At 42.7% G+C, this 13,128-nt stretch overlaps 1 protein-coding gene across 3 annotated transcripts in view; it reads left to right on the top strand.

Moving 5' to 3' along the window:
• pcsk5b (proprotein convertase subtilisin/kexin type 5b) overlaps positions 1-13,128 on the top strand; it is a 280,532-nt gene that overhangs the window by 151,321 nt on the left and 116,083 nt on the right. The gene's annotated exons all lie outside the window — the stretch shown is intronic.

The raw sequence follows: 13,128 nt of genomic DNA, 5'->3' as shown, positions 1-13,128 counted from the left end.
GGGCACAACGGACATGATTTTTACAACGCGATCAGCACCAGCCCTTGTACATGGCTGCCTTCAACCTTACAAAGGCCTTTGACACTGTCAACCTCCTCTGTTTCAGATGCTCTCAAAAGTTTGTCACCATCTTCCACCTGCTCCACGACGACATGTAGGCTGTGATCCTTACCAACAGATCCATTACAGATCCAATTCACGTCCAGACCAGGGTCAAGCAGAGCTGTGTCATTGTGCCAACCCTCTTCTCAATCTTTCTCGCTGCCATGCTCCACCTCACAGTCAACAAATTCCCTGCTGGAGTGGAACTAAACTACAGAACCAGTGGGAACCTGTTCAACCTTCATCGTCTCCAGGCCAGGTCCAAGACCACCCCAACCTCTATCATCGAGCTACAGTACGCAGACAACGCCTGTGTCTGCGCACGTACAGAGGCTGAACTCCAAGTCATAAGTCAACATATTAACTGAGGCATACGAAAGCATAGGCCTTGCACGAAACATCCATAAGACAAAGGTCCTCCACCAACCTGTCCCCGTTGCACAGCACTGCCCCCCCAGCATCCCCCCCCCCCTCAAGTCATCAAGATCCACGGCGCGACCCTGGACAATGTGGACCATTTCCCATACCTCGGGAGCCTCTTATAACAGGAACTGACATTGACGACGAGATTCAACACCACCAGTGCAACCTTCGACCGCCTGAGGAAAAGTGTGTTTGAAGACCAGGCCCTCAAATCAGCCATCAAGCTCATGGTCTACAGGACTGTAGTAATACCCACCCTCTTGTGTGGCTCAGAGACATGGACCATGTACAGTAGATACCTCAAGTCGCTGGAGAAATACCACCAACGATGTCTCCTCAAGATCCTGCAAATCCCCTGGGAGGACAGACACACCATCGTTAACGTACTCGACCAGGCCAACATCCCCAGCATTGAAGCACTGACCACACTTGATCAGCTCCGCTGGGCAGGCCAGATTGTTCGCATGCCAGACACAAGACTCCCAAGCAAGCGCTCTACTCGGAACTCCTTCACGGCAAACGAGCCAAAGTTGGGCAGAGGAAATGTTACAAGGATACCCTCAAAGCCTCCCTGATAAAGTGCAATGTCCCCACTGACACCTGGGAGTCCCTGGCCAAAGACCGCCCTAGTGGAGGAAGTTCATCTGGGTGGGTGCTGAGCACCTCGAGTCTCATCGCCGAGAGCATGCAGAAATCAAGCGCAGGCAGTGGAAAGAACGTGCGGCAAACCAGTCCCACCCGCCCTTTCCCTCTGACAGAGACTGTGGTTCCTGTATTGGACTGTTCAGTCACCTAAGGACTCATTTTTAGAGTGGAAGCAAGTCTTCCTCGATTCCGAGGGACTGCCTATGATGATGATGATGGTTTCACAATTTTAAAAGAAAATTCTTTGCATAAGATTGGCATGTTTTATTATGCATCATATATATTTGAAAATGTCTTCTGTTATATGGATGTACATGAGGTCCTTGACTATAATGGTTGCTCTCCTCCCTCCTCCTTTCTTTCCTCCAGCCTGCAATGTTAATAGATCAAGGGCCAAGGTGGAAGAATTAAAGATAACAGGCGGTGGTTAGATTGAGACATACAGGAAGAAACTGTGACTTTGAAGAATTGAAAGGAGTGGAGTGGGGGTTGGGAATGGAGCCTGAGTTAGAGAAGTCCCTCGGCACAAACCAGGCAATGAACTTGGGATCTTCTTGGTTTGTGTAACACTGGTTATATATTTATGCACCAAAGAGGGGAACTCTGTTTATTCACTCAATTTTGCAAAGAGAAAAGCTCAATGACTCTTAAATATAGCAAATATTTTCTCCCTTCTACTTAACAAAAAAATGACACTTGCATTAATATGTACACCACACCACAACGAATAACACCTGAGCGGTGGTTTAATTTTCCCCCTCTAAAGTGACCAATGCTTTTTAATTTGTCTTTGTCCTGTTTGTTTCTGTTCAGTTCTTCTGTAATGATACTTTCCCTGTAGTATTTGCACCATGTTTATTGTGGGGAAAGGAAAAAGCTGGCAGAATCCCACATGAGGCAAAAGTAACCTTTCACCAGAAGTACTTTTGAACACTGATTGTACTCGCCAAGGTACAAAGGACAAACCTGTTTTTCAGTGCTTCAGATTGGCACAATAAATGTTTTATTTTTTTTTAAATGTCACTGAACAATGTTAGACAATCGAAATTGCATATACCACCAAGAAAAACACTCCACTAAATGGATTGACTTCTGGAATTAGCCACATTAATTGTTAAATGTATAATTAAACAAAAACAGGTGCAGGAAAGTATCCTTAAAGTGTAACAGCTCTTGTAGTAACCCCTCACTAAACTGCAGCCTTCTGACTGCTGGATTCTAATGAATGACTTTCCACCTGCAATTGTGTTTTGTGTCACTATCTCTTCACCTCCCTCCCTCTTTCTCAACCCACCCCCTTCACATGCCAATGGTAGTTAGTACCATTCCATGTTCTCCCCTTGTAGATGCTCACTGACTTGGGGGGGAAACACAAAATTTGTGGAGAAAAATTTGATTTCCCCATGGATTGTTTTAAGCTCTCAAATGGTAGCTTTTTATAGTCTTGTGAGAATTTACACACAATCGATACCATATTGAAATGTGTGGTTCTCCGTAAAATCATCTCGTCCTTTTACTAGTCCTATTGTGCTCCTGGCTTAGTGTTCAATTGTAAAACATTCCTCCTTCCCGCCACAAAACGATTTGCACATTACTTCCTTTTGTTGGGATGTTTTTAATGAAATTGGAAAAGCTTGGAAATCTAAATGTTGCAAGAATGTATTTCTGGGGTATATATATTTGTGTTTGTATATTTGGATAAAATGTGTCTTTGTATGTTAATGGGCCTGTTCAAGGCTGTAACATGCTTGGGGTTCAGATACTTTTGTTGTTCATGGGCTATTGTCCAAACTTCTCGACCATGTTGCAGCTTTGTAACTTCTGCAATTTTCTCTTCCTGATGCACACATGATTCTCTTATAATCTTGTATACAGCTGTTTAGGGAATAGACTGGACACTAAGGGTTTCCTTGTAGTTTTGGACATATATGGCCAGTTGTGAGAAATGGGCATGTAGTGGTCTCGATGATTTTAAACTGCATATACATCTGACCATCTTTTATTCTATATCTAAATAGCCAAATACTTTAGCAAAGCTTTGAGAATAGGAACCAATGTGTTTTTTTTTAATGACCTCTTGGAAGTTTTGCAGAGAGATTGCACTAAACTTGCAAAAGTGACTTCTGACTGAGCATAAAATTTATAGAAAGGAAACTTTGGTACGGCACTGAGAAATGGAAGCTGCTGTTTAATTTGTTCGATAATGATCCTTCTACATAAATAAATTCTGCCGTGCTGCTGGGGAGGCACTGAGTAGGGCAAATGACGAGCGGTCAATTGGTGCCACTTCTTCCCTCTGCTTGACAAAGCAGAGATACAGCATAAGCACTCGTCTGTAAAACACAGTACGATACCCATTGTCAGTGCACTGCTCTTTCCTCTAATAATTTTGCTAACCTTCCAGTTCACCTGCTCACTGGAAGGAATATGTGGGTCTCCAATCAATACAAATGAGAAGTTACTTAAATTAAATTGAAAGCTTGTGGAATTCCGTTTACCTGTGCATATAATAAACTGAAAGGAGGAGGTTTTTTTTTTAATGCTTTTGAGAGTTTGGGAGCTCCTACCCACTCGCAAAACATTTCAACTTTAATTTCTGGCAGCGGAACCATGCGTATACATGTAACCATGCCTGCACACAGCGCTCATGGCAGCGTGAATGATGATTTATAGCCATGCATAGTCCACGGTAGAACTACAGTGCTCCCAGTGCAACTATCAATTGCAGACTATTAATGTAGTAAAACTGTAGTACATGTGTCTCTTTATGAAAATGAACAGAATTTCAGACACATTAACTTTGCAGAAGACTTTTTGGGAGTTTGGGACTTTTTATTTCATTGGGAACACATCAGCTACAGTTTCAGTATCATTTGTTTCACTGGCCAACCAACACGAGTGCCATTTTGACTGGTGTGATATTAATCACTTGTCACTCTGTGTCATGCATTGGACAATTTTAGAGAAAGCACAAGTTTGTACCCATATTGCAGAAAGACTTCAGGCTTTTGTTGGATACTTTGGGCCACGGCGCCCCGGGGGAAGGCCTTTTACTGAAGGCAGCACAGCCCCATAACCGGTGGAGAGGGATGAATGCAGCAGCCGAGAGGGCGCAAGCCCATCACTACTCGTGATGGGGTGACTGATGGATGATACCTGTTAACCAGTTATTAACTACCACCTAACCAATTAATGCAAAACTGATTTGTGTTTGCTAATTTAACATTTTAATTATTTCAGTTTTATTTATTTAACATTCGTTATTTATACTGATAATTAGTAAATTAGTTCACCGATTTATTCATTAACTTAATACATTCTGTTTGTTAGGCAATTGGTGAGCATTTAATTGTGCTCATTACTGTACTAATTGCACAACTATTAATTTAAAGGACGCTCAGCGGCCTGCGCGGGATCTCCAAACCGCGGCGCAGCTTAACGGGAACATTGCTGTGTGACCCTCAGCAGCTCATCAAGTGGCCTTGCAGCCCAATTAATTGCCCACCCCCTGCTCTAATGTAACCCCATGTGCCAAATGGGATTTAGTTTGTCTCGTGACGAATATTGCTCTGGAAGCGAGCAACACGTGGGTGGGTGTAGCTTTATGGAGTTTACAACAGGGCTCTAATTTCCTGTGTGTGACCCAAGCCATTCAAGAAAGGTGAGGGCAGCCTAGCAAGAGGGAAGGTTGGAAAAGGAAGCAAGGAAACCGAACACAATCAAATGATGGAGTAGAAACGAAAACCAGAAGATGCTTTAGCTAGCCTGCAGTCTAATTGGGATGGTGTTTGTATATCTGCTGATGTTGCAGTTTGAAAGGACGGCACATTCTCAAGGAACCAAGAGCTTCCAATAAAAATTATTTCCGTTTTCATAGTGCAGTAGTTAGTGTTGCTAATTTCACAAACATAATATTTGCGTGCACACGGTTACTCGGTCACATTTGAGATGTTACGGTTCTGGCTGAAAGCCAGTGGGGTTAATAGAACCATATTGGCCAGCAACATTAAAATAACATAACATTGTTGGACTGTATGGGCAGGCCAAGAACTCGCCTCTCCATTGGCCAGAAAAAATGGAAGCCCGAGAAGCAAATATTGGCAGTCCTTTAAGTTTGCCACTAGAGGCTAGGCATGAAATGATCCTATGTTCCCAATCTCCAAAGGCACATATGCTGCCATGCTTGTGTTTCAGCATTGCATCCAGAGGCATGGCAGCAATAAAATGCATAAAGTTACAGAAGCTAAAAGCTGCTTGAAGGCATCAAAAATACCAGGAATCCAATTTAGAATACATCCGAAATGTTGCATTGCCACTGTTGCTGTAAAAAAATGCATTTTTATTACAACTTTCAAATTGCATTAGTCCTCTTCATTAAAAGTCTTGTTTGGAATAATTGGTAATTGAGTTTTTCAGTCCATGTGATGGGCCTTAAAACATGGGGTACAGTTTCTACTTTGGGTGCAATTGGCAATATGGCGCAAATTGTGCTTGGAATTGTGCTGGTTTTGTGAAGTGAAGTTATAGTTCCAGTTTTAACTCAAACTAATGTGCACAATCACACATGTAAAATCTTTATGTACCAGCACAATTGGGAAGCATTTTAGAATGTATTTGGTTATTTGTTTTCCCCCTTGCATTAAAAAATATTAATTGATGTATTTAAGAGTGGTAACCTAGTGCAGTTTTATTAATACAATTGAAAATGGGTTGATCACAAAAAGATAAGCATTTTTAACAAGTGTATAGTCCACCATCTGTATGTAACCTGATTTTAAATAACTGACTTTAAAAAAAAAACTGTACAGAACCATTTACTAGTTTCATTGGTTACGCTAGTCAGATTCTTTAGTAAATTAAATACTTAGGCCTACTAGTGCCTTTGCACCAAAAAAATAATAATTTGAATAGCCTTCTCAAAGGCCCACAAATAGGCGCAATTGGCAGAAACTTGCCAAGGTGGTTAATGTGATCTGGGGCTGTGGCCAGTTTTGTGGGCGGGGCTGGCTTCCAGCGTGAAGTTTTTTTAAACCAACATAATCGATCACGGAAACTCGATTTGCACTGGACATAATTTGCGCTTGAAATTTCTTGATTTTTGCGCCAGTTTGGCCAATTTTGGCCGACTTGGTACAACCTAGCGAGGAAACTACCAAAAATGTAAACCAATTCCCTTTCTGCTGAATCTGCCCTATTTACAATGTAAGGTACATTCGATAGCAAAGGATCATGCACAATTTTTCACGAGACATTACACTGCTATTTAAAACTCATTCCAAACAAGCGTAATATCTCAACCTCACGAGTGCTTCCATGCAATTGCACCTATACAGTCTTGTGCTGCATTTATTCTCCACCCAGGAGAGCACTCCAGACATGGTCATGTATGTAGAGCTCTCAGCAGCTTAAAGTGTAAGTATTTAGAAAGGCTGGGCAGCAGTGTTTGAGCTCTAAACATTTGAATTAATTTGAGGGAGGTCTAAAGAGTGTATGGAAGGTCTACAGAACCATTTTCAGGCATAAACAGAAGTGCTTTGTGTTTATGCTTGTCGTAAAGGGCACAGTTAATTCAATTCAAAATGCAGGAATCCTATTTTAACACATGTAAAGTGCTGGAATAAAGAGCAATGATATAAAGGCACCTAGACTTGAGCAGTGGACTGTGTCGATAATGCCTGGTGCGATCTTGCTTGTCTGAGCCAATCCAAGGTATGCTTTTGCTGTGCGTTCACGGAGACCTTATTTCATGACCTCTTTTAGGTTAAAATGTTACACTGGATGCAGCAGTAAATGTACAAGTGTAGATACCCCTAAAATCCCAGAAAATCTCAATCTTTGCATAATGCAGCTGAGCCTCGAACCAGCAAACGGGACTATTCCAGATTGAGAGAAGCCACAAGACTGGATCTTTACTAAAGATGTAATCTGTTCAAAAGCTAGACGTTGGCGCAATGCACCACTTGTATCCAGTAGCTTTTTTGACTAAGTGCTTTTCTTCACCCAGAAAATCACTTTTCCGTGTTTCTTTATCTGCTTGCTTCTAGAAGTGTAGCTCATTCACATTTGAGTGTTGTCATCATCTACCCTTGCCCCCCACCACCAAAGCTCCTCAGTGTTTTGTAATTGGTGAGGTGGATGAAGTAGTAGTGGTTTAGCACACTCTGCTTTGACCTCTGGGACTTGGCTTTCATTGCAGTTAGACTGATGGAATGAAAGACTTCTCTGCCTTTGTCCTTCTCTGAAGACTTTCGGGATCACAAAGTTTCTCATTTTCTGTCGAATTCTGAGCAGTCTTATTGAAAAGTAACAGAGACGTTATGCTAAACATGTATCGAACAATGATTAGACCATACTTGAAATATTGTGTGCAGTTCTCTTCGCCATATTGTAAACATGATAGAGGCACTGGAGAGGGTGCAAAAAAGATTTACAAGGATGATACCAGAACCCCGAGGTTTTACCCATCAGGAAAGAGGTCCTTAGCAGAGGGATCAACATCCAGAGGGCATAGATTTAAAGTAATTGGTAGAAGGTTCAGAGGGGATTTGAGGGGAAATTTCTTCACCCAGAGGGTGGTGGGGGTCTGGAACTCACTGTCTGAAAGGGTGGTAGAAGTAGAAACCCTCATCTCATTTAAAAGGTACTTGGATGTACGCTTAAAGAGCCATAACCTACAGGGCAGAGAGGGAGCAGCGGCCGGAGGAGGAGGAGGAGCAGCGGCGGCAGCCTATAAAGGCACAGCGGCAGTCGGGGAGCAGTGGCCAGAGAGGAGCAATGGTATCCTATAAAGGCCCAGCGGCAGTCCGGGGTCGGCAGCAGAAGCTAGCTGCAACTGCAGCAGGGTCAAAAGTAAGAGAGGTAAAAAGTAATTCAAGGGTGACGTCACAGCCAAGAGGGTAAGTGATTGGCTGGTTGAGTTGTGAGTAGTTTTCTTTTTTCTTCATCTTTTTTCTTGTTCTTAAGAAAGCAGTAAGAAACCTTTGGCATTGTTGCCAAATTAAGTAATTTAAGGGTTAAGTCATGGCAGGAGAGCCCAGACTCATGTCATGCTCCTTCTGTGCTATGTGGGAAGTCAAGGATGTTTTCAGTGTGTAGGAAGTGTATCCAGCTGCAGCTCCTGACAGACCACATTGCGACACTGGAACTGCGCATGGATTCACTCTGGAGCATCCGCGATGCTGAGGATGTCATGAATCGCACGCTTAGTGAGTTGGTCACGCCGCAGGTAAAGGTTACACAGGCAGATAGGTAATGGGTGACCATCAGGAAGAGCAGTGGAAGGAAGGTGGTGCAGGGGTCCCCTGCGGGCATGTCCCTCCAAAACAGATACACCACCTTGGGTATTGTTGGGGGAGATGACTCATCAGGGGAAGGTAGCAGCAGCCAAGTCCATGGCACCAGGGGTCGCTCTGCTGTACAGGAGAGCAGGAAAAATAGTGGGAGAGCTATAGTGATAGGTGATTCTATTGTAAGGGGAATAGATAGGCGTTTCTGCGGCCGCAAATGAGACTCCAGGATGGTATGTTGCCTCCCTGGTGCAAGGGTCAAGGATGTCTCGGAGCGGCTGCAGCGCATTCTGGAGGGGGAGGGTGAACAGCCAGATGTTGTGGTACATATAGGTACCAACGATATAGGTAAAAAAACTGGATGAGTTCCTACAAGCTGAATTTAGGGAGCTAGGAGTTAAATTAAAAGGTAGGACCTCAAAGGTAGTAATCTCAGCATTGCTACCAGTGCCACATGCTAGTCAGAGTAGGAATTGCAGGATAGCTCAGCTAAATACGTGGCTTGAGGAATGGTGCAAGGGGGAGGGATTCAAATTCGTGGGACATTGGAACCGGTCCTGGGGGAGGTGGGACCAGTACAAACCGGACGGTCTGCACTTGGGCAGGACCGGAACTGATGTCCTAGGCAGAGAGTTTGCAAGTGCTGTTGGGAATGGTTTAAACTAAAAAGGCAGGGGGATGGGAATCAATGCAGGGAGGCAGAGGGAAGTAAAAAGGGTTCAGAAGCAAAAGGTAGAAAGGAGAAAATCAAGAGTGGAGAGCAGAGAAATCAAAGGCAAAAATCAAAAAGGGCCACAGTACAACATAATTCGAAAAGGACAAAGAGTTTAAAAACAAACAAGCCTGAAAGCTCTGAGTCTTAATGCGAGGAGCATTCATAATAAGGTGGATGAATTGAGTGCGCAGATAGCTGTTAACGGATATGATGTAATTGGGATTACGGAGACATGGCTCCAAGGTAACCAAGGCTAGGAACTCAACATCCAGGGGTATTCAATATTCAGGAAGGACAGACAGGAAGGAAAAAGAGGTGGGGTAGCATTACTGGTTAAAGAGGAGATTATTGCAATAGTAAGGAAGGACATCGAAACATAGAAAATAGGTGCAGGAGTAGGCTATTCGGCCCTTCGAGCCTGCACCACCGTTCAATAAGATCATGACTGATCATTCCTTCAGTACCCCTTTCCCGCTTTCTCTCCATATCCCTTGATCCCTTTAGCCTTAAGGGCCATATCTAACTCCCTCTTGAATATATCCAATGAACTGGCATCAGCAACTCTCTGTGGCAGGGAATTCCACAGGTTAACAACTCTGAGTGAAGAGGTTTCTCCTCATCTCAGTCCTAAATCACCTAACCCTTATCCTAAGACTGTGTCCCCTGGTTCTGGACACACCCACAGGAAGCCTCGAAATTTTATTCAGGCTGAAAGGGGCGGACAGTATGGGGGTATAAAAGGCGGCCATGTGGACACAACTCTCTCGCCTCACTGCTTCGTCTCTACTAGAATCCAACCCTCCGTGTGGGATGGAGAGAAGAAACCAGAAGAGATACCTTTTCATCAGAAGAAGCAGCGAGTAAGCCAACGAATCGGTGAGCATCATCTCTACACACACATCTTTATTTTAATATCACAGCCACAGTGTGAGGGGATGTTGTGCGTTCTCCCAACCAAATTCTTAGGGGCTTTCAGGGGAGGTGTTAGACGTGGGTACTTCACGTTAGGGGCCCGTTTAGATGGGCCAAACTGTGTATTGTATTGCATTTGTTTGTTTTACACACTAGTGTGTGTGGTTTTACTGGGTGCAGGTATGTGTGCTTTAACTTTAATAAAAGCATTGCCGCTTGAGACCAAGGTATTCGTTTGTGACTCATTCATCTGTTCAGTACAGTAATCACTCCCAGCTCTAGAATGATTGTACAGTTGGGGTGCTTCGAAAACACCTAAGGGAAACCACTTACAAGGATGGGAGGAGTCGCGAGTGGAACATACAGCCCGTCCAGTCCATGTGGGATTTATGTCCTGTTTCTGTGCTGTATATTCCATGTAATTCCATGGGCTAGACTTTCCACTAGGGGGCCATCATCCCAAAAAATAGGCCTTGTTCCAGCGATGTAGGACGTCTCAGCCTTACTGATCGCTGGTACAAGGCCCATTTTTTGGGGGGGCCATTTTCCACTCTGCCTTAGGCCGGAAATGTGGAATGGGCGATATGATTTTCGGCAAAGTTGCCTTCGCCCGCCGAAAGAGGAAGTCAAAAAGCTTCCCTAGCAAATGGGCATCTGGGCATGTGTGGGAGGTCAAGGGTCATCCACACATGTGCAGAAGGCACAGGGAGGGGCAGAGAGAGAGGATAGAGTGGAGGAAGACAGGAGAGATCATTGTTCATTGTATGTTATTGTTTAAAATGTTCATTCATAGTTTGTGTGCGGGGTGGGGTGGAGGGTGTTTGAAAAGAATTCTGTTTGCAATAAATTTTGTTAATGATCTTAACAATTGTACATTCTCTGATAAGGTTAGTTAACTTAGGCATTTTGAATAATTTAACATCTTTATTCTCTTGTAATAACATTACTTAAGTTAAGCATTAATGCAAAAGATGCATTACAAAGGACAGGCCAATGCAAGCAAGGCTAAAATGTAACTCAACGCAAATGCAACTTTTGTATAAACGTAATTAATCTAAATGTGACAATCCCCAATGTAAGTTCATGCAAAGCATTCCTTTATCAGCTGCTGAGGCAACAGCTTTGCGGACGCGTAACTCCCACAGGATACTGTTCTTTGGTGGGGTGGGGGGTGCTACATCACCAGGCTGGTCCTCCCCGAGGTCCTCAACAGCCTCTTCCTCTTGCTCTTGTTCTTCCTCCTCTTCCTCCTTTCTCCTTCCCCTTCCTCTTCCTCTTCTTCCTCCTCTCCCTGGAGGTGGACCTGCAGCCCCATCTGGCATTCGTTGTCCTCTTATAGCTAGGTTATGCAGCATGCAACACACCACAATACATTTCATATACAAGGACCTCCAGGTCCCACTGTATAGCAGTGTTTTGTAATCTATCTCCATTTAAATAATTTGCTTTTTTTATTCTTCCTACCAAAATGAATAACCTCACATTTTCTAACATTATACTCCCATCTGCCAAATTTCTGCCCACTCGCTAAGCCTATCTATATATCCCTTTGCAGATGTTTTTGTCTTCCCCACCTATCTTTGTATCATCTGCAAATTTGGCTACAGTACACTCAGTCCCTTCATCCAAGTCATTAATATAAATTGTAAATAGTTGAGGCCCCAGCACTGATCCCTGTGGCACCCCACTAGTTACAGTTTGCCAACCTGAAAATGACCCATTTATCCCGACTCTCTGTTTTCTGTTAGTTAGCCAATCCTCTATCCATGCTAATATATTACCCCCAACCACATGAACTTTTATCTTGTGCAGTAACCTTTTATGTGGCACCTTATCGAATGCCTTCTGGAAATCCAAATACACTACATTTACTGGTTCCCCTTTATCCACTTTGCTTGTTAAATCCTCAAAGAACTCAAGCAAATTTGTCAAACACAATTTCCCTTTCATACAATCAAGCAGAGTCAACATGGTTTTATGATGATTTTCTAAATGTCCTGCTACCACTTCCTTAATAATAGACTCCAGCATTTTCCCAATGACAAATGTTAGACTAACTGGTCTATAGTTTCCTGCTTTCTGTCTGCCTCCTTTCTTGAATAGGGGCATTAAATTTGTGGTTTTCCAATCCGCTGTGATCTCTCCAGAATCCAGGGAATTTTGGTATATTACAGCTAATGCATCCACTATCTCTGCAGCTACTTCTTTCAAGAACCTAGGATTCAGGTCGAGGGGACTTGTCCGCCTTTAATCCCATTAGTTTGCTTAGTACTTTTTCTCTAGTGTTAGTGATTGTTTTAAGTTCCTGCCTCCCTATAGCCCCTTGATTATTATTCTTGGGATGCTTTTCGTGTCTTCTATCATGAAGACTGATACAATATATTCGTTCAAAGTCTAGGCCATTTCCCTGTTTCCCATTAAAGACGGCAAATTGTTCTTTAATATTCAATTTAGATATACTTTAGAGAACATTCACATTACATATTTCATTGCAAGGCAGTTACTGAATGCATTAAACAAAAACAAATAGAGAAGATAAAATTGTTGGCAAAATATGTAGAACTGCAGTTACCAAAACTGGTGCTTGGCCTTATTTCATATCAGCATTTTGTTTAAATTATATAAAAATATACCAACATGTTGATTTTTGAAATGCAATATCTATATAGAAACCCTTTGTTTTTTGTTGAGTCGTGTAGACAATCGTGCTCAAACAATATCAACATCTTTGCCTTTAAATTTTCTTTATTGGCATTTCCCTAATTAAAATTTTAAAATTTCCTATATTTTTATTTGAAATATGGATTCTCAAATTCTTAAACAGAGCATGTATGTATGTAACTTATGAGTAAAAATATGTTAATGTACATTATTAATAAATAAATCCAATAGGCAGCTATTGAAATGTTATTTGCAACCATAATAGCGAATAACAGCCCATTATTTGCAATACAGGATCAGACGCGACCTGGATTTTGCTGCATTCGGAAATATGGAAACATAACGAAGCTTGAAACAAAAACACACACCCGAACTTGATGTCGC

This window comes from Pristiophorus japonicus, chromosome 1 (assembly GCF_044704955.1).
Source record: "Pristiophorus japonicus isolate sPriJap1 chromosome 1, sPriJap1.hap1, whole genome shotgun sequence".
Lineage (NCBI taxonomy): Eukaryota > Metazoa > Chordata > Chondrichthyes > Pristiophoridae > Pristiophorus > Pristiophorus japonicus.
Note: the sequence above shows the minus strand (reverse complement) of the source record. Positions and strands in the feature narration are given on the sequence as shown.